At 42.5% G+C, this 19,373-nt stretch overlaps 1 protein-coding gene across 2 annotated transcripts in view; it reads left to right on the forward strand.

Moving 5' to 3' along the window:
- Nucleotides 1-19,373, forward strand: part of LRMDA (leucine rich melanocyte differentiation associated) — a 1,241,311-nt gene that overhangs the window by 200,776 nt on the left and 1,021,162 nt on the right. The window lies entirely within an intron of this gene.

Below are 19,373 nucleotides of genomic sequence, written 5' to 3' on the forward strand. Positions count from 1 at the left end.
CTGGAAGATAGGAAGGGCTGAGGACTATTGGGTTTTGGGTTTGGTGAGGGGTTCTGGGCCCAGAGAGGTGTCCAGGCATGTGTGGGGTTGTGAACAAGATGTCAGAGGTGGGAGAGTTGAAAGAGAGGTATGCTTAGGCTGTAAAACTGAGAGGAGCATTCATTCAATCATATTTATTGAGCGCTTACCCTGTGCAGAGCACTGTACTATGCTACTATTGTACTAGTATGCTACTAATACTATTGTACTATTGGGAGAGTATGATAGAACACTAAACAGACAGATTCACTGCCCATAATGAGCTTAGAGTCTTAGAGGGGGAGACGGAAGTTAATAGGGTACACGTTAGAGTGTTGTGGATGAAAAGTCAAAATGTAAGATGGGGAAAGCTGATGAAAGCCTTGAAGCCAATGGTAAGGAGTTTTTGCTGGATGTAGAGGAAGGTGGGTAGCCATTGGAGGTTTTTTGAGGAGAGGGGAGATATGCTGACTTGCTATTCCAAGTTCACCATGACGTGCTTCAACTCAGTCCTCTTGTCCACATGGCAAGTCTTCAATGGCTCCTTTATCATCTTCCAGGCTCACAACTCACACTAACTTTTCCAGAACTTTAACTCCCTCCTGAAGTCCCTATTCCGCACTCCCACACACACCTCCCTTCATAACTCCTAGTGACCTTGCCAGCTACTTGGTTGGTAAAATTGAAACCATCAGGTGTGAACTCTCCAGATTTTCCCATCTCCTCCTCCTCATGCCACCACACTCTCCTTCCCCAGTAGCGTCAAAGTCATAGTTCCTCCTCCCCCTCCCCATCCCTCCTCCCCCCCCCACCCCCCGCCTTACCTCCTTCCCCTCCCCACAGCACCTGTATATATGTATATATGTTTATACATATTTATTACTCTATTTATTTTACTTGTACATATTAATTCTATTTATTTTATTTTGTTAATATGTTTTGTTTTGTTGTCTGTCTCCCCCTTCTAGACTGTGAACCCACTGTTGGGTAGGGACTGTCTCTATATGTTGCCAACTTGTACTTCCCAAGTGCTTAGTATAGTGCTCTGCACACAGTAAGCGCTCAATAAATACGATTGATTGCTTGATTGTTGAGTAGGGACCGTCTCTATATGTTGCCAACTTGTACTTCCCAGCGCTTAGTACAGTGCTCTGCACACAGTAAGTGCTCAATAAATATGAGTGAATGAATGAATGAATAGTCATTTCCCCTTACTATGCTGCATGTTTTGTAGGAAACACTAGGATACCATGCCTAGACTATTGCAAAATGCTGAAAAGTATAATCATGTCTTTCTATCAAAAAGGGAATAAAGAAACCAAGATGGCATCTGTGTTCTAACTTAAGGATATTTAATTCTTTCAACCCGGTGGATCTGCTAAGACTCAAACATGATTGCCATCACTATAATGGGTCACGTCCTTTTGAGTAGCAGTAGGATGCAGTTCACTTTAGCCCTATAATTGGTATAAATTTGATCAACATATGGAAATACCACACAGCATCAATGAGTTCCCTGTGAGGACCTATTCCACTGACTCCCACATTTGAGAGGAAGGAGGAATCCAGGAGAGTCACTCCATGACATCCTTCCCTAAAGAAAGAGTAATTATGTACTGAACCAATCAGACGGAATTAGGAGGAAGTAAAGGGGCCAGGTAGCTGGGGAAGAAGACCCGTGGCCATCTTGGAGGCACAAAGTTAGTGAGTTGTGTGGCTGGGAGAGCAGGACATAGGGTAGCTCATGCTGTGGACCCTGGAAGGGCACAGGGAGGGATTAGAGAGGATCTCTGGAGGTTTGGAGTCCAGGAGCTAAGACGCTGGAGAAGCGTACATCCTGCCCTTGAAGGAGAGAAGAATGAGAGCCCCGGGAAATCTTTGGGGAAGTACTTAGGGTCCTCGAGGGGTAAGAAGTAGATTCAGGGAAAGGCAGTTTGAACTGGATATGTTTTCATTTGTTACCATGTTAAGAAGACTGTAAGGTTGTTGTGGGAAGGGAATGTGTCTGTTTATTGTTCTACTGTCCTCTTCCAAGTGCTTAGTACAGTACTCTGCACACAGTAAGCGCTAAATAAATATGATTGAGTGAATGAATTGTCTCCCCCTTCTAGACTGTGAGCCTGTTGTTGGGTAGGGACCATCTCTATATGTTGCCAACTTGTACTTCCCAAGCGCTTAGTACAGTGCTCTGCACACAGTAAGTGCTCAATAAATATGATTTAATGAATGAATATTGTTGAGATCTTTGCTCTTGATGTCTTTTGGCTGGAAGAGTTCCTCATATGGGGAGGCACATGGACTCGGGAACTGCGAGTGTGGGGTGGGGGTACTTTCTCCATTCATTCATTCATTTATTCATTCAATCTTATTTATTGAGTGCTTACTGTGTGCAGAGCACTAAGCTTTCTGCAGCCAGCTATGTGGGGAGAGGGTGGTAAGCTAGGCTCCCATGAGTGCCTTCATCTTCCAGGAGGTGCTTGGGTGGCTATGGTACCGGTGCAGTGAGTTGGATGTCCCCACAACCTGTTAGAAGAATGGGAAAACCGGAGAGCTTTAGGGCCCAGCCACTCCTAAAGTGATTCTAGGGAGCCCTCATTTGGGATTTAGGGATAAGAGCCCCTGGTAACATCACATTCCCCCCTTTGGTGTAGCTTCTCAGAGTCTTACAGAAACTACTCCCTGATTTTGCCGGAGAGAAGTGAATTGGTGGTGGTCAACTACAAACGTAAGGGTGGAGTGGGTTGGTAAAATATTTTTGCATAAACTCACAAGGTGTTATATATGAGCATAAGAACACAATGTACCTTCAGTTATTTATATATTTATCTGTACATTGAATTGTTCAGCTTTGTCCTGATGTGTTCGCATTGCTTTCTGCTTTATTTTTGTCCTGCTGGCTTTCATATCTATCAATAATTTTTGTCTGTCTCCCCCTTTAAATTGTAAGCTCCTTGAGGAAACTCCCAAATGCTTGTTAGAGTATCTAATATTGAATGTTACTTCAGTGAAGACCACTGATTAATTGATTATTGAACGGGAGCCATATTTCTGGTGCGCGAAGAGCTGAGATGTTTCAGGTGAACAATCAGCTGACTTTTCTAAGGACACGTACAGTGCCAGTTCACGAGTTTCAGCAGGAACAAAAATCCCATATGGAGTTCATTTGAGGGCCCCTCTGGACTGTAAGCTTGTTATGGGCTGGGAAATGTCGAATTGTATTCTCCCAAGCGCTCAGTACAGTACTCTGCACATAGTAAGTGCACAAGAAATGCCATTGATTGATTGACTAGTTGATCCCATTCAAATGAGTGTGGGAGAAAAATGGGACTCTTCCAAAAGGGAGAAAACTTAAAATAAGAGTTCATCTGTCGGGATTGGCAGAAATTCCTCCGGCTATGTCCGCAGTCTCTATCTGAGGTGTTTTTCTCTTGGGTTGTTTGTTTGGGGACTTCCCTCTGCAATACTGCCATTTACATCGTTTAAATTAAAAATAAAACTTCTTTGGGTGACAGCATTCCTTTCACAGCCTCTCTGCTAACATTCCTCAAGGCTCTCAGATTCTGGTATGGACCGCTTCTGGCAACAGAAGCAGTCACAAACATTAAGGTCCACATTTCTAAAATTCTGCTTAGAAAGCTCACCCTGGAAGCGGGAGGGTAGAGGGTACTGCAAATGGATTGGACAGATGACATGAGCAGTGTTATCTTCACTCATGCCTGGAGGTATAACAGTGCCTTGAGCATCAGAAAAGGGTTGAGAAACTTAAGGTGTGGGTATGTGTTTTCTTCTTCACCCTTCCTAAGTGCAAATGCATTCTTCAACACAGCTACTTGTGTTATTTCACTGTCAAGAGTATAATTAACATTTTTGCAAGCCACGTTTGGTGCTGTTTTTACATTTGTGCACTGAAGATGGATGCACCATTACTATTTTTGTCTTTATCCAGCTTCAGCCCTTAAACAAAAACCACCACTACTACTACCAGAAATGGTTTCCAGCAAATTGATCATTAGAAAAACTTTCCAGGGAATGAGCTATATCACAGAATCAGGATCCAGATGAAGAGAGATTTGGAAGTGCCCTTGGAATGTGGAACGTTTGGCATAAACTGATCCTGAGTATGGAGCCAAGGTTAAGTTTTGTAGGGTTCCTCTTCCCCCTATTCTCGTTAAGCAATAGTAGTGTTTTTTAATCTGAGAAGGTAATGAATTAGGGGGATATTTTAGTGTGGGGAGCCAGGCATTGAACTAGAAAAATAAAAGCCAGTTGGGAAATGGTTATGAAACCCCCACTCCCTCTCAGCCCCCCAAACTAAAAGACCTTTGGAAAGTGCAAGTTACTATGAACTTTCATGTTCTGGCCTTCTTTATTTCAAGTATAGTATCAAGTTTAATATCCTGTGGAGATAATTGCTCAAACTCTGACTGGGTCTCAAGGGAGCTTCTTGGGCCATCCTCTAAGAAAGATATGGAGACAGTATGGCCAGCTTTAATATGCACGTTGGACGAAAGGCTCATAAGATGCAGGAAAGGAGAAGATGAGATGTAGCTATGTGGGCCATTGCAATGATTTCATGTTTTGAATTAGCAAATGTGGTAATTGGTAAATGACAGACAAGGTCTCAGATGTATTTAAGGAATCTCTTGGCCAGCAGTTTTATTGTTTAACTTAGGGCCAACTTCTGCCCTGAGGATGAATTGGAGTCATGGGAATTATGTTAGAGTATCTGAGGGCAGAATTTGGCCTTTCACATCTTCCAATAGGCTTGTTTTTCCTTTTCCATTTTATGTAATGACTTCTTGAGTGCTATCATTCAGTTGGCAGGATATTTTTCTGTTTTCCAATAGGCCAAGTGTTCTAGAGGATTTGTATTTGTTTATTTTCCCCTAAGAACAGATGTGAAATGGGTGACACAAGCATCCTATAAACTGTCCAGGGGGCAATTATCTGCTAATAATTAAGATTGCCACAAGCACCCATGAAAAGAAAGGAAGCAGCGGGGGTGCTGAACGTTTGTCATTCTTAAAGCCATCTTTCGACAAGGGGAAACGAACTGCAGAAAAAAAAGAGGCCCTTGAATTTAAACGTTTTGGCCTATGGGTTGTTCTGAGCTATTGGATACAATTGGATACCTTCTATTTGATGTTCTCAACTACTGGGAGAGGAAACCACTTGGAAATCGAACTATCGAGATTTTCACTGGTTTCTCCTTCGGCTAATTCAATAGGACAAGTCTGAGTTCTAGGAGAGTCCGGAGCTCACCTGAATTGATGAAACTTGTGTTCTTTTAGTGAAAATTTTGCTTTTTTTCTAGTAATGTGAAGTCATTCTTCTCAGCTGCTGTGTCCCTGAAAAACTCAAAGACTCACCCCATTTTTTGTGGTGACTGGGTCGGGAACCTCTTGTGACTCCTTTTGGCTTGGAAGTAGATGCTTTTCATACATCAGAAAATAACATCATACTTTCTCAATGGGATGGGGGCCAGTTTTGGAGGTGTTGGCATTTAAATGAGTCTCAAGAAAGCACTTGAAATGGATCTTAATAATAATGATAATAATAATAATAAATTTAATACTTGTTAAGCACTTACTATGTGCCAAGCACTGTTTAAAATGCTAGGGTAGATGCAAGTTAATCAGGTTGGACACAATCCCTGTCCCACATGGGGCTCACATTCTTAATCCCCATTCTATAGAAGAGGTGCCTGAGGCCCAAAGAAGTTAAGTGACTTGCTCAAGGTCACACAGTAGAAAAGTGGCAGAGCCAGGATTGGAACCCAGTACCTTCTGCTTCTCCCATTGCATGGTCTTTCCATGCAGTACTTCAGCAAAGCACAGGTATAGGTTAGGGGCTGTCTGAAAGCATTGTCAGAAAACCTCATTACAATTCTAATTTTCTTAAAGAAACTGCCTTTTAATAAGTAGCCACCCAAAGTGGAGTCGTGCTTTGTTAACCGTTATGCATTAAGTGGTGTGTCAGCCTCAATTGCCTGTCCTGGTGGGTGACCCTTTTGGCAATGTGAGCTCCCTGCTCATTAGTGGGGAGCATTTAGGGGTTAGTATAGTGCTCTGCAAGTGGTAGGCACTGGTGACATGTAATGGCATTTATTAAGCGCTTACTATGTGCAGAGCACTGTTCTAAGCGCTAGGGAGGTTGCAAGGTGATCAGGTTGTCCCACGTGGGGCTCACAGTCTTAATCCCCAGTTGACAGATGAGGTAACTGAGGCACAGAGAAGTTACATGACTTGCCCAAAGTCACACAGCTGACAATTGGCAGAGCTGGGATTCGAACCCATGACCTCTGACTCCAAAGCCCAGGCTCTTTTCACGGAGCCACGCTGCTTCTCTAATAGTGATATACTGTTGATTGATGAGTACCACAACTAAAAATGTCAACAACTAAATGGAGATATGCCCTCAGCTTGCTTTGATACTGTCAGTGTCCTGGTGACACCTCTGAGGGTATGGGGAGTTGGCAGGGTGAAAATAGAGAAGGGTTCAAATGATGCTACAACCAATTGTTTGCCATTCAAAGTAGTTCCTTCCTGGGATAGATTCTCTGCCCTCTCATTTTTCCATTTCATTCTGGCTATTCCCATTGGAGGATTTGGGAAAATACATAGGTAAAAGGTTAAAAATGATTTGAAGGACAAAGGCCTGAAGCTGACTTTAGTGGAATTTTCAAACCATTGTTTGAAACTGAAACCAAGTTTCAGTTTGGAAGAACTCTCCCATTATGGAATGACCTGTTGAAAAATTCATTCACTTCTTCCCCCCCACCCCCTTTTTTTTTTTTTTTGCATTGAAGAAACAGGCAATGATGTCCGGCAAATATTTTACTGCTTTCTGCATGTTGTAATACTTCAGTAATATATAACTATGATCAATGTTGTGACCTCAGGGAAATTGCTTATATAATTATAGAAAGTTTACAGTAGTAAGACAAGGAATGGGGAAAATATATCACTGTAAAATATAAATATGTTTAAATTACATTTAGGATTTGGAATGGTTCCTTGCTTGTGTTTTACAGAGTAATCTGTGATTTAAATCAGGTTTAGTTCTATTTTTTTTCTAAATTGGGTATTATAAATCAAGGGTAGATGCTGGATATAGCACACAAGAGGATTTCTTATACATTTTAATGTTGCATAAGTAAGAAATACCAGTAGTTCAGCAGTAAAATTGCAAATGTAAGCAAAAGTGAAGATTTTTCCAAATTTAACTAGGTTGCGTTTGTTTAGTAAACTCGAGCAATAATTTACTGTTTTATTACATTTGCTTTTGAGATCTGGGCTGGGTTTTTAAGTTCTTTTTCTTGCTGAAGAAATAAAAAGTACTTTTGTTATAGTTGCTGGGAGCGGGTGCAAAAATCAGAATACCACTTGGCCCCCTTCACCTGTGGTAAGTTGAACTCATGAAGAAGAAGGATGGCGGGTGGGAGAAGGCTTATCAAGATAAAATGCTATTGCAGATGTATTTTCCTGAATGCCAAGACATTTATAGTTGTCCAAGGGATTCCAGGTGCGAAAGCTGCTCTTGGTAAGCAAAGCTGCCCAAATAGAGGTGGCCCAAGTGTAGAGTGTGAGCCAAAGCTGCCTAGACCTAGAAGATGGGGTGAGTATTGAGGTCTATCCGAAAACCGGGTCATGCCTTTCAGAAATCTCTAGAAGGCCCATGGGTTTTCCTGCGGACAGTGTTCTGATCACAGTAAGCGCTCAATAAATATGATTAAACAAATGAATCTTAATTAGCAGGCAATCTTCTTTGCACATTGGCTAAGCGAGATGACTGAAACTGGTATGAATATGTCAAAGTTGCAGGGAGTGTAGTAATTCAGTGGCATGACTTGGTATGCGGCATTTTCTACAGGTTTGATCCTTGGCAAGGGTTTTTTTTTTTTCCTTCTCCATGCGCCTCAGACTGTTAACATACACCCTATCTTAGTTTAACTGTGGTTTGAGAGAAGTGAACTCTGGGATTGGGTTGGATGATGTTGATTAATAGGTGTGAGAGGGTGAAAGACTCCAGGGCCAAGCAGTAGGTCCATCTTGGTGGCATCTGATGTTGATTGGCTTTGTCCTGCGCGGCTGCGCTGGGAGAGCGGACATTAAGATTAAGCGATGCTGTCGTGTTGAGGAGCGCTGCACTGCATCATTCTGGGAAGAGACAGCTGTGGTGGTTAATCCTTCATCACCAAGGGAGCGCTGCCAGCAGAAAGATATACAGCCAAAGATAACCCTCCATAACTTGTGCTAAAGATCAGAAAACTTTGAATTCACATCCATCTGCTTAGTCTGGGGTGAAGATGAAAGATAGGCAGAATAGGAAATAAAAAACTCCTGTGGGATTAATCTTAGGCACGGTATGCAGCTCACAGAGCAAGCAGGCAGAAGAGAAACTTCTCTGTGGAGGCGAAAAGAGAATTAAAGGCGCCTAGTTTCACTGCACTATTTAAGCCCGAATTCAATGTCCGTATTCCCAGCCTCTCGTTGCTCTCTGGCTGTCAACCAGGAGTTTCCCCATGAACACCATTTCCCCCCCATCAGTTTGCCTGCAAGTGCTTGATCAGAGCAGGTCCTCTTGATCCCACATTTACGATAAAATACACAGATGGAGAACTCTAAGGATGTTCATTTAATCAGCGTAAAGGATTTCAAATTTTTTGTCCTCTGTGATTTATCAGGTTACTCATAGAGAATAAGCCGGGGTATGTGAAAAGAAGAATGAAGGTGTTTTTTTGCAGCAGATCTTTCTGAACAGCTGCAGCTGTTTTATACGTGTCGTGTAATCGAATTATGTGTTGGGTTCATACCAAAGTGATGCGTGAGGGAGAAATAAATCAGAGAACCCTTATGCATCCACTGTCAGGGGAATCCACCGCAGCCACCCTGATGTACTTTGCATGAGCCTTAAACCATGTGTAAAGAAGAAAAGAGCAAACCCTTAAAAAGGCATCCTTTTGGATTCAAAGTGGGGTTTGTGTGGTGGTTTTTCTTTTTCTTGGAGAGACTCTGGTTTTTAAACCCCTCAACTTTGCACTCATCATAGACATGGAAGCTACCTAGACAGTTGGAATGCTGTCGAAGAACCAGTCTCTGGCTAGGCTGATGTTTCCTCGGTTGCATGAATTTGGTGAGTGTGAAGTTATCCTGTGGTTCGACGACGATGCTGCTGACAGGGAAACTGCATCTGTGAGTTTGAGTGTTTTTGAGAGAGCATCTCATGCACACTTACCCACTTTGCCCATGAGAACAATAACTGTGGTTTTTATTAAGCACTTACTATGCACCAAGCACTGTACTGAGCATTAGGTTAGCTACAAGATAATCAGGTCCCACATGGGCTCATAGTCTAAGTATATAACAGGTATCAAATCCCCATTTTGCAGATGAGAAAGTTGAGGCACAGAAAAGTTGTGACTTGCCCAAGGTCACACTGCAGGTAAGAGGTGGAGCCCGGATTAGAACCCAGGTTCTCTGACTCTCACGCCCCTGTTCTCTCTCTTTTTTTTTTTTTTTTTTTAACATTTTGCCATTGGAATCAGCGTTTCTCAGATGCTAGTTGTTAAGAGGAGTAAGGTATAACTTACCATCTACGGGTCAAACTCTTGAGTTGGGTTTGTATTAGCGGGGTGATTTGTTTCAAACCATCCACACCCTCTCCCCTGTGTTCAGCAATATATGTTGAGAGATGGTGTGTAGGGAGAAGAGGGGCTGTCTGGTCACAGAACAGACTATCTCCAAGATCTTAATGGCACCGGACACCACTGTGCCCTCATCCATTTGGTAAATCATCAGAATAACTCAGAATAATTTGTGAGGATTAGGCAGTCTTTTTCACTTTCTGGTGAAAAGCAAGTAACAGGTTAACAACAACAAAAAATGAAGACCAACAAGAGCAACAAAACAATACACAAAAAGACAGACTGGACTGAGCAGTCCAGAGCATTTTACTAGTCAATCTGAAGTACTCTCTTTTAGAAGAAAATATTTTAAAGGTTTCTTTTCAATATGCCTTTCCCCAAGAATCTTCCTAGAGTGTTTTGTTTTCCGTTTGGGCCTCAAAATGTCTTATTCTATAATTATTTTTGTACTAAATGTCACAGACTATGCTTTAGCGTTCAGAGATGTGCATGAACTACAGGTTAAAGGTAGATTAGGGCCCAACTAATAATATGGTTAAGGGGAAATGGGGGACTTAAAGCATTAGTAATCTAATATTCTGTTTCAAGAATTATTCCCAGGTAGGGTCATGTGACCTTGGACTACTGGGTTTTATAAACTCCCACAATCCTCACCCATGTTCAGGGGCTTAATGGGCTCATACTAAAAAAATTAAATTTGCATTATTTGCTATTCTTATTTGAGGTATTTGGGGAAAATCACAGACAAACATTGAATAGGTAGTTATCTGAACGAATGTTATGGTTCTGGGAATGGGAAGAAGGGATGGCTCCAGTTAGTTTAATCAGTGGCATTGATTGAGCCTCTACTATGTGCAGAGCATTGGGGAAAGTACATCAGGAGTAAATGACCAGGAGTTCATTCAGTTGTGTTGATTGAGTGCTTACTATGTGCAGAGCGCTGGACTTAGCACTTGGAAAGTACAATCAGCAATAAAGAGAGAAAATTCCTGCCCATACCAGGCTTAAACTAATGGATGAAACAGATAGACATAAGTCATTTGCAAACGGAGGAAGTGGGAGATTTACCTCAGTGAGCCCAAATCTGGAAAAGTTCATTTCCCTCATGCCCTGCTCTTGTAGCGATGTGGGACTTGGATGACACATTGATGGTAACATCCCATGGGACTCAGAGATCCAAATAATAATAATAATGATAGTAATAGTTATATTTGTTGAGCACTTACTATGTGCCATGCACTGTTCCAAGTGCAGGGGTAGATACAAGGTAATCAGGTTGTCCCACTTGGGGCTCACAGTTTTAATCCCCATTTTACAGGTGAGGTAACTGAGGGACAGAGAAATAAAGTGACACCAAAGTCACACAGCTGACCAGTGGCCGAGTTGGGATTAGAACCCATGATCTCTGACTCCCAAGCCTGTGCTTTTTCCACTAAGCCACACATTTATCCAGTATGAGCATGGGCAGTAGGACTAGCAGGTTGATTTGCTTGGCTTGTTAGAGATAGTGAATGATGTTCCAAGATATTGGCAAATCCCAACCTACTGATATTTGGACATAAAATTGAGGGCAACACTCTCCCACACACTGAGGTAGGTAAAGCACCTGATTTTCAAATATGAAATTAACAAACAAACCATTTTTCTGTAATGGTACCTTTTAGAAACAGGCAGTACTTAGTGTTTAGTGGACTTGAGGAAAATATTAATAATTCACTTTGCAGGAAGGGGACTTGGTATGTTTTGTGTTTTTTTAAGAAGCAATCAGAATGATTCAGACCAGCAATGTATATAATCCAGCTTTTGAGTATTAATTCCAAACTTTTTGAAACACTTGAAAGATATGTTCCCTTTTTTTCTGGGTTTGACTTCCCTTTTGGTGACCTCAACACCTTAGCTATTGACTCCCCTTTCCTCCTTTTAACTCAGCTTTTTTTGTCTGAAGCACCACTTCCTGTAACTTGTTGATCCTTGCCCTGTCTCTCAAGAGCTTTTCCCACGCCGAAGCCCACCCTTTTTCCCCATTCCCTCTCATTTAGTTCCCCTCTGGCTTTCTACCTGGAGAAGCAGAATGGCCCAGTGGAAATTATTATTATTGTTTTGGTATTTGTTAAACACTATGTGTCAGTCACTGTACAAAGTGCTGAGGCGGACACAAGAAAATTGGTTTGGATAAGGTTCCTGTCCCCCATGGAGCTCACAGTCTCGATCCCCATTTTACGGATGAAGGAACCGAGGCCGAGAGAAGTGAAGTGACTTGCCCAAGGTCACGCAGCGGACAAGTGATGCAGCCAGGATTAGAACCCATGACCTCTGACTCTCAGGCCCCTGCTCTATCCATTACACAATGCTGCTTCTTGAAAGAGATTAGGCCTGCGAGTCATTGGTTCTGGGTTCTAACCCACTTCGGTCACTTCATTCATTCAATCGTATGTATTGAGCATTTACTGTGTGCAGAGCACTGTACTAAGCGCTTGGGAAGAACAAATCAGCAACATATTGGCAACTTACCTGCTTTGTGACTTCAGGCAAGTCTGTTAACTTCTCATTGCCTCAGTTACCTCATCTGTAAAGTGGAGATTAAATAACTGATTCTCCCTCCCCATTAGACTGTGAGCCTCATATGGGACAAGCATTGTGTCCAACCTGATTATCTTGTATTTACCTCAGCTCTTAGCACATAGTGAATCACTTGATTATTGTTATTTATCTCAGCTGTTGAAGCAAGCTGTCCCCTTGGTGGGGCCACTCTTTTGGCAAGCAGACATAGCCTCATGTGGGACAGGGACTTTGTCCAAACCTGATTATCTTGTATTTACCCCAGCTTTTAGCACATAGTAAGCATTTGATTATTGTTATTCTTTCTTATCTCAGCTGCAGCATTGAAACAAGCTGTTCCCTTGGTGGGGACACTTTTTTGGCAAGCAAAAGTTGTGCATAATACAGTGCTCTACACACAGTAAATGCTCAGTAAATGCCATCAATAGATTGATACCTCTGCCAAATTTCCAGAAATTCATCAGACTGAAATATTTGTGCACACACTTGATATACATCTATTCTCCTTGTCGGCATCAGGCTCTCCATCTCAGTAACATGCTGGGCCACCTGCCATCTTAGAAGTTGCTGGCTCCATCTACAACCTTCTCCCACAGGCTCCGCTTCCCACAAGGCAGGGCATACTTGAGTGGGGAAACGAGGGAGAGCTTAGTACAGTGTTCTGCACACAGTAAGTGCTCAAATCCGATTGAATTTATGAATAGTGCTCATTTGGGGGGAATACCCAAAACCCATGTCGCTGAATTGGTATTGATTTGAAGTCTGAATGGTGGGCCTGGTGCCTTTGGCGAAGGCCACCTGGCAGCCAGTCACAATTAAGGACGGAATGGGTTAATGCACTGACTAATGTTGTGCGTTTACAAGCACTGGCCCTTCCCTTTGTTCTGTTTTATCATTCCCATTCATCACGTTCAACCTGGCAACCCAACCAAATAGCTATTTAAGTTGTAAAAATGAATCATAGCACAATTTCATGAACTGTATGATATAACTGAATCTAATAACATCATACAGTGGGGGCTTGCCAGCCTGAGGTACCTGGATTTGACTTTCTTCCTAAAATACGTAAATAAATGGACACGTTCCAGTAGATACAAAAAATAAATGAATTGAACTGGGGGCATTTGCCATCATGTGTATGAGAAACAAACGGAAGTACTGAAGTCTGTTTAAGTGAGCTGTGATTGCCCATCCAGTTTAGCCTCCCTCTAAGACAAATGCCGGGATCGGTTTTCAGCCTGTGTGAGCACCTGATTTGCGGAACAGTCTAATTGTTGTTTTTAAAGGAGTTCAGCCACAGTGCCCTGGCTAGTGGTTGGAAGATATGGCTGGAGATTCCCTACAAAGGCCCTGGCAAGAAAAGACTCGTAACTGGGAATCACAGAGGATGAGCGCTCATGTGCTCTATCTTGCTCTCTATCACATATTCTGTCTGTGCATGGTCCATGTTCAGTTGCGTGAGCTTTTAGTAATGATGATGATGATGATTATGGTATTGGTTAAGCACTTACTATGTGCCAACCACTGTACTAAGTGCTTGGGTGGATTCAAGATAATCATATCAGGTTAGATATAAGTCCCTATCTCATATGAGGCTCACAGTCTGCACTAGAGGGAGAAGAATGAAGCAGTATGGTCAGGTGGCTAGAACATGGGCTGGGAGTTGGGGAACTGGGTTCTAATCCCAGCTCTGCCACTTGTTTGCATGGTTACCTTGGGCAAATCACTTAACTTCTCTGTGCCTCAGTTATCTCATCTGTAAAATGGGGAGTAGTGATTGATTAATCAATTTTATTTCTTGAGTGCTTACTAAGTGCGGAGTGCTGAACTAAGCACTCGGGAGAGTACAGTATAAGAGTTGGTGGCCTTGGCCACGCCCACAGCAAGTTTACAGCCTAGAAATTGAATCTAGGGATTGCCTGTGAACCCCATAAAGGACGTGGACTGTGTCCAACTTAATTAGCTTGTATCTACCCCAGTGCTTAGTACAGTGCCTGGCACATAGTAAGCACTTCACAAATACCATAACAATAAATAACAAAAAAAAAACCCAAACCAAAATCACAAATATTAAATCCCCGTCTTGCAGGTAGGAAACTGAAGCACAAAGAATTTAGGTCCCCTGGGTCACACAGCAGACAAGTGGCATAGCTGATATTATAATCCATGTTCTCTGTCTCCCAGACCCAAGCTCTGTCCACTAGGCCAGCTGCTCCTCACCGGTTCTCTCTCTCTCACATGCCTGCGTTCTAATGCTCACCTCTTTTGTGCTCTCTCCTTTCCCCCTGTCTCTGTCTACTTGTGACTAAATCCTGTATAATTCCTTCCGTTTTCCATCTCTCTCCTCTTCCACTGCCCTCCTCCTGCTCTTCAGGAATAATAATAAAAATACACACACATATACATACATATATATATATATATATATATATATATATGTACATATATATATGTATATATATATGCATATACACATATATGTGTATATACATATATATATGTATATATATGCATATACACATATATGTGTGCATTTAAATTATTATTCCTGAAGAATATTTGTGTATATATATATATATATGTGTATGCATATATATATATATGTGTATACATATATATATATATGTGTGTGTGTGTGTGTGTGTGTATACATAGATATATGTATTATCTGTTTTTCTGCTGGTTGTGTCAGCATATTTTAGACTGCTGGGCTTTGCATGTTTTGCAGCTGGTTTTGATGCAGCTGTCAGGCAGTGATTGATGACTCTCATCATTCAAAGTGTAAAAGAAAATGCCTTGGCACAGAGAGACATGATGAACTGCTGTCTGTTGGTGAGTCTAGGCATAGCCACCATTTTCCTCTCCCCTTTCATGGAGCCTCCCTCTCTGTGCACACTGTCCTTGCCAGAATCTACAGAGTCTTCAGGATCTGTGCCGCTCGGCCTCTAGCCTTCTAATATCACTTTGGTAGTTGTCAGATCATATGAAACGTCAAAATTCATGTGGTCTCTGGGAAGAGATATATATAGTACAGCGGCAGCATACCTACACAGTACCTCTGACACTGACATATTAGTTATGCTGTCTTTTGCAATCTGATATCTTTAAATTTGCCACCTTGTTAAGTTTTGATTAATGGGATTCCATTTCACTAAAGTAATTGGCTTGGCCTGTTGTGGAAAATAATCAGCCCCTCCACGGAACAAATGCTAGAACATGCTAATGAGGGAGTGAGTTCGTTAAATTGATGGCGTGGACTGACAGTTATTAATGATTGTTATGATAAACAGACGAGTGCGAATTGGGATGAGTTGGGCAAAAGTGACAGTTTAAAAATAACGTATATTGGAAAGTACTAACGAAGTAATATACTGTTAGGAAAACAATCATGCAAGTTGTCAAGGGAAGAAGTGTAATTATACAGCTGCACGGGCTGCCTGGGAGGACAGGGACCTGGCTGATAATGGACACATTTTTTGTTGGCAAGAGGGAAATATGTTATGGCAGAATAGAGTGCAGATTGATAAATTAATTGGCCTTCCTCACAGCTCCAAAAGCAAACTTGGCCATCAGTAGCCATGCAGATTAGGTAAATAAATTTCCCGAACATCCCTTCACATCCACCCTAACACCACGGACAACGTTCCCTGCGTCCTTCCATCTCCTCTCATGAGACGCAACAAGTCAGACCAAAACGCACCCAGCTGTGGCCAATGCAAAATGCAACTTCAAGTGTGTGTGTGTGTGTGTGTGTGTGTGTGTGTGTGTGTGTGTGCGCGTGTGTGTGTGTGGTCTCATAGCACTAAAAGAAAGACAAGCACCCACACAATGAATTCTCAGTATATTATTTAAACAGTGCACTAATGATGATTGAGTTAATTATGATAAGCTAAGGGCTTCAGTGTGAGGCAGGGACTGCTAACATAGACTCCAGGCTGCACAGCAGTGAGGCACTGACTCTATTCATGTAGTGCCCATTCAGCACCACTCTCCATGTCCAGAATTAGTCTAGTTGGAAGTGGTTAGGAGGAGGGCGAGTGTGGATCTTGGAAGCGGACAATGAGGGAGACCCAGAATGAGAAGTATAGAGCAGCGGCAATGAAAAATCTGTATGGAGGGAGATGTTTTCATGATTCTGCAGTATTCAATGCAGATGTGGGGCAGAGTGCAGAGTGTAAGGAATCAATCAGTTGTACTTAATGAGCGCTTACTGCATTCACTACACTGTGCTGCGTACTTAGAAGACCACAGTATAACAGAGTTGGTAGTCATGTTACCTGCCCAAAAGGAGCTTGCAGTCTAGAGGGGGAGGCAGACATTAAAATAAATCACAGCTATATGCCTAAATACTGTAGGGCTGAGGGTGGGGTGAATAAAGGGTACAATAAAGGGAAGAAACAGCATTCCTAATGGGGAGACTCTATAGCTGCTGATTGCATTTGAGTAGAGCTGTTGAGGAGAGAGAGAGAAAGAAGGGGAGGGAAATAAGAGAGGAAGGGAGGGAAGTAGGAAAAGAGAAGAGGTTAAGAGGGAGGGGGGAAATAAAATGAGTGGCAGGAAAAGGAAATAAAGAGGGAAGGGTAGGAGGAGGACTAGATGGGGAATCAGAGCATGGTAAGAGAAGGGAGGGAAGAGGAAGAAAAAGAGGGAGCAGTAAGCAGAAAGATGTAAATAGGATTGTGGCAGAAGGATAGGGAGGGGAGAGGATGTGGGGAAAGGAAGAGAGGAAAAGAGAAAAGTGGGATAGAGAGGGATACAGAGAAGAATTGAAGCGGGTAAGGGGAAGGAGAAAAGGTGTGAGAGAGAGTTGGGGTAAGAGGAAATCGAAGTGGGGGTGAGGGAAAAAGGAGGGATAAGAAGGAGGGGTAGAATAGGGAGGAAAAAGGAAGAGAAAGTTGTGGATGGTGGAAGAGAGGAGGGGAAAGGAGCAAGGTGTCCTGAGAATGGAACAGGTGGAGGGGAGAGCTGCTTGTGGGCAGGGAATGTATCTACCAACCCTTTTATCCTGCTATATTGTAGGCGCCCGAGCACTTAGTACAGTGTTCTACACACAGTAAGCACTCAAATTTGGTTGATTGATGAAAAAGAAGGGTAGAGAACAGAAGCATCCCTAGTTCCTCAGTAATGGCCAGCCTCAATGAAAGCGTGCATTGATTTGGAGTATGTGTGTGATATTTTGTATATTTAAAAATTCTTATTTGCTCACAGCCTGATTTAACTTAGGCTGTGGTTTGAGGTCTTGTGGAGAATGGAAGTGGAGGAAAAGAGATTGGAGATGAAAACTAAAACCAGAGTTACCTGTCCCTCCTCATATTATTGTGTATTTTCTGGCTTTTCAGTACCTAAGACATATTTAGTTATTGATCTGAGTTTAGTAAGATGCAGACCAAATCACAGTCTTCCTTAAGATAGAGCAGGTGTCATTCTTGGAGGTCAGGCAAGGCCAGAGAAAGCTGCTTCATCAACTTTTCAGATGCCCATCCAGGTGGCAAATTGCACTGCATGATGGACTCCCTTACTTAACCATTTTAATAGCAAAAAAATGCCCCCAAAATAAAAAAAAAACCCTTCTCAACCCATTCTGTCTCCCAAGTTATGGTTCCGTGATAATTTTCTGGGAAATGTATTATTCACATTCATTTTTCCTGCTGTTCCACTGCATATGCAAATATGTTATCACGTGTATCCTTACTAGTTTACTTGTAAATGTGAACAGAAATTGAGTCTAATTATCTGGCCATCAAGCTCTCTGAACACTCAAGAGCATTCTAGTGCGAAACATCTAGAGCAATTCAGAAATCAAAGGGAGCTGCCAATTACCTCATAGCAAATCTGACAATTAAAATGGAAGGAAGTTTTCCTTTCCAGCATTAGAGGCAGAATGCCCAAGTGACAGAAGATTTTCCTGGGAATGTTTTAACGCAGCATTTTTTCAAACTTGGGGTTGTGACTTGGGTGGCCATTAATAATCCTGTATATAATAATAATTATGGCATTTATTAAGCACTTACTATGAGCAAAGCACTGTTCTAAGCACTGGGGAGGTTACAAGGTGATCAGGTTGTCCCATGGGGGGCTCACAGTCTTAATCCCCATTTTACAGATGAGGTAACTGAGGCACAGAGAAGTTAAGTGACTTGCTCAAAGTCTCACAGCTGACAAGTGGCGGAGCCGGGATTTGAACCCATGACCTCTGACTCCAAAGCCCCTGCTCTTTCCACTGAGCCACGCTGCTTCTCTATATATTGGACTAGGATATGCAGATAATAATAATTATGGTACTTTTGAAGCACTTACTGTGTTTTGAGAACTGGGGTAGATACAGGCTAATCAGGGTGAACACAGTACCTGTCCCATGTTGGGCTCACACTCTTATCACCATTTTTTACAGCTGAGGTGACTGAGGCACAGAGAAGTTATGTGACTTACCCAAGGTCACATAGCGGACATTTGGCAGAGCCTGGATTAGAATCCAGGTCCTTCTGACTCACAGGCCCGTGTTCTATCCACTAAGCCGTGCTGCTTCTCATGATATCAGGCACCCTGTGACAGGCAGCTAGTGCAATGTGATGATGTCAAGGGGTCCATTTTCCAGAAATATTCAAATTTCACTTGATTCTAGAGCATTTCTCTGGGTGGGGGCCTGAGCCCACCATTTGTACTTGGGCTTTTTGTGTTCTCCTTATGGGTCTGTGTGAAATCTGGTACAAGATCCAAGCCTGGTAACTTGGCAACTGAAGTCATGGCCAAGGGAGGCCAGGGCTCTAAAATAACAGTATAAAAGTGTCTGGAATCAGACTGGGGACAGGGCACCTAAAGAATGGACTTTCCGGCAGACAACGCGACTGTCCAGTAGAAAACCCTACAGTGGCCACCCTCATGTGAATAGGGTGCCGGAGAGCAGAATCTCTTTTTACAGGGCTTCTCCCCAACTTGTGCATAGCCAGTGAGGCGGCCTGGGTGGTGAATGTCTTCCCTTAGCTCATGAGACACCAAGTTTGGAGTCCAGCATTTGAATAGGTCATTTCAATCCCATGTGGGTCAGAATCAGTCATATTTATTGAGCGCTTACTGTGTGTAGAACACTGTACTAAGCACTAGGGAGAGTCTTGGCTAATGCTGTCGAGTCATGTCCGACCCATAGCAACTC

Source organism: Tachyglossus aculeatus, chromosome 3, assembly GCF_015852505.1.
Source record: "Tachyglossus aculeatus isolate mTacAcu1 chromosome 3, mTacAcu1.pri, whole genome shotgun sequence".
In the NCBI taxonomy this organism is placed as follows: Eukaryota; Metazoa; Chordata; class Mammalia; order Monotremata; family Tachyglossidae; genus Tachyglossus; species Tachyglossus aculeatus.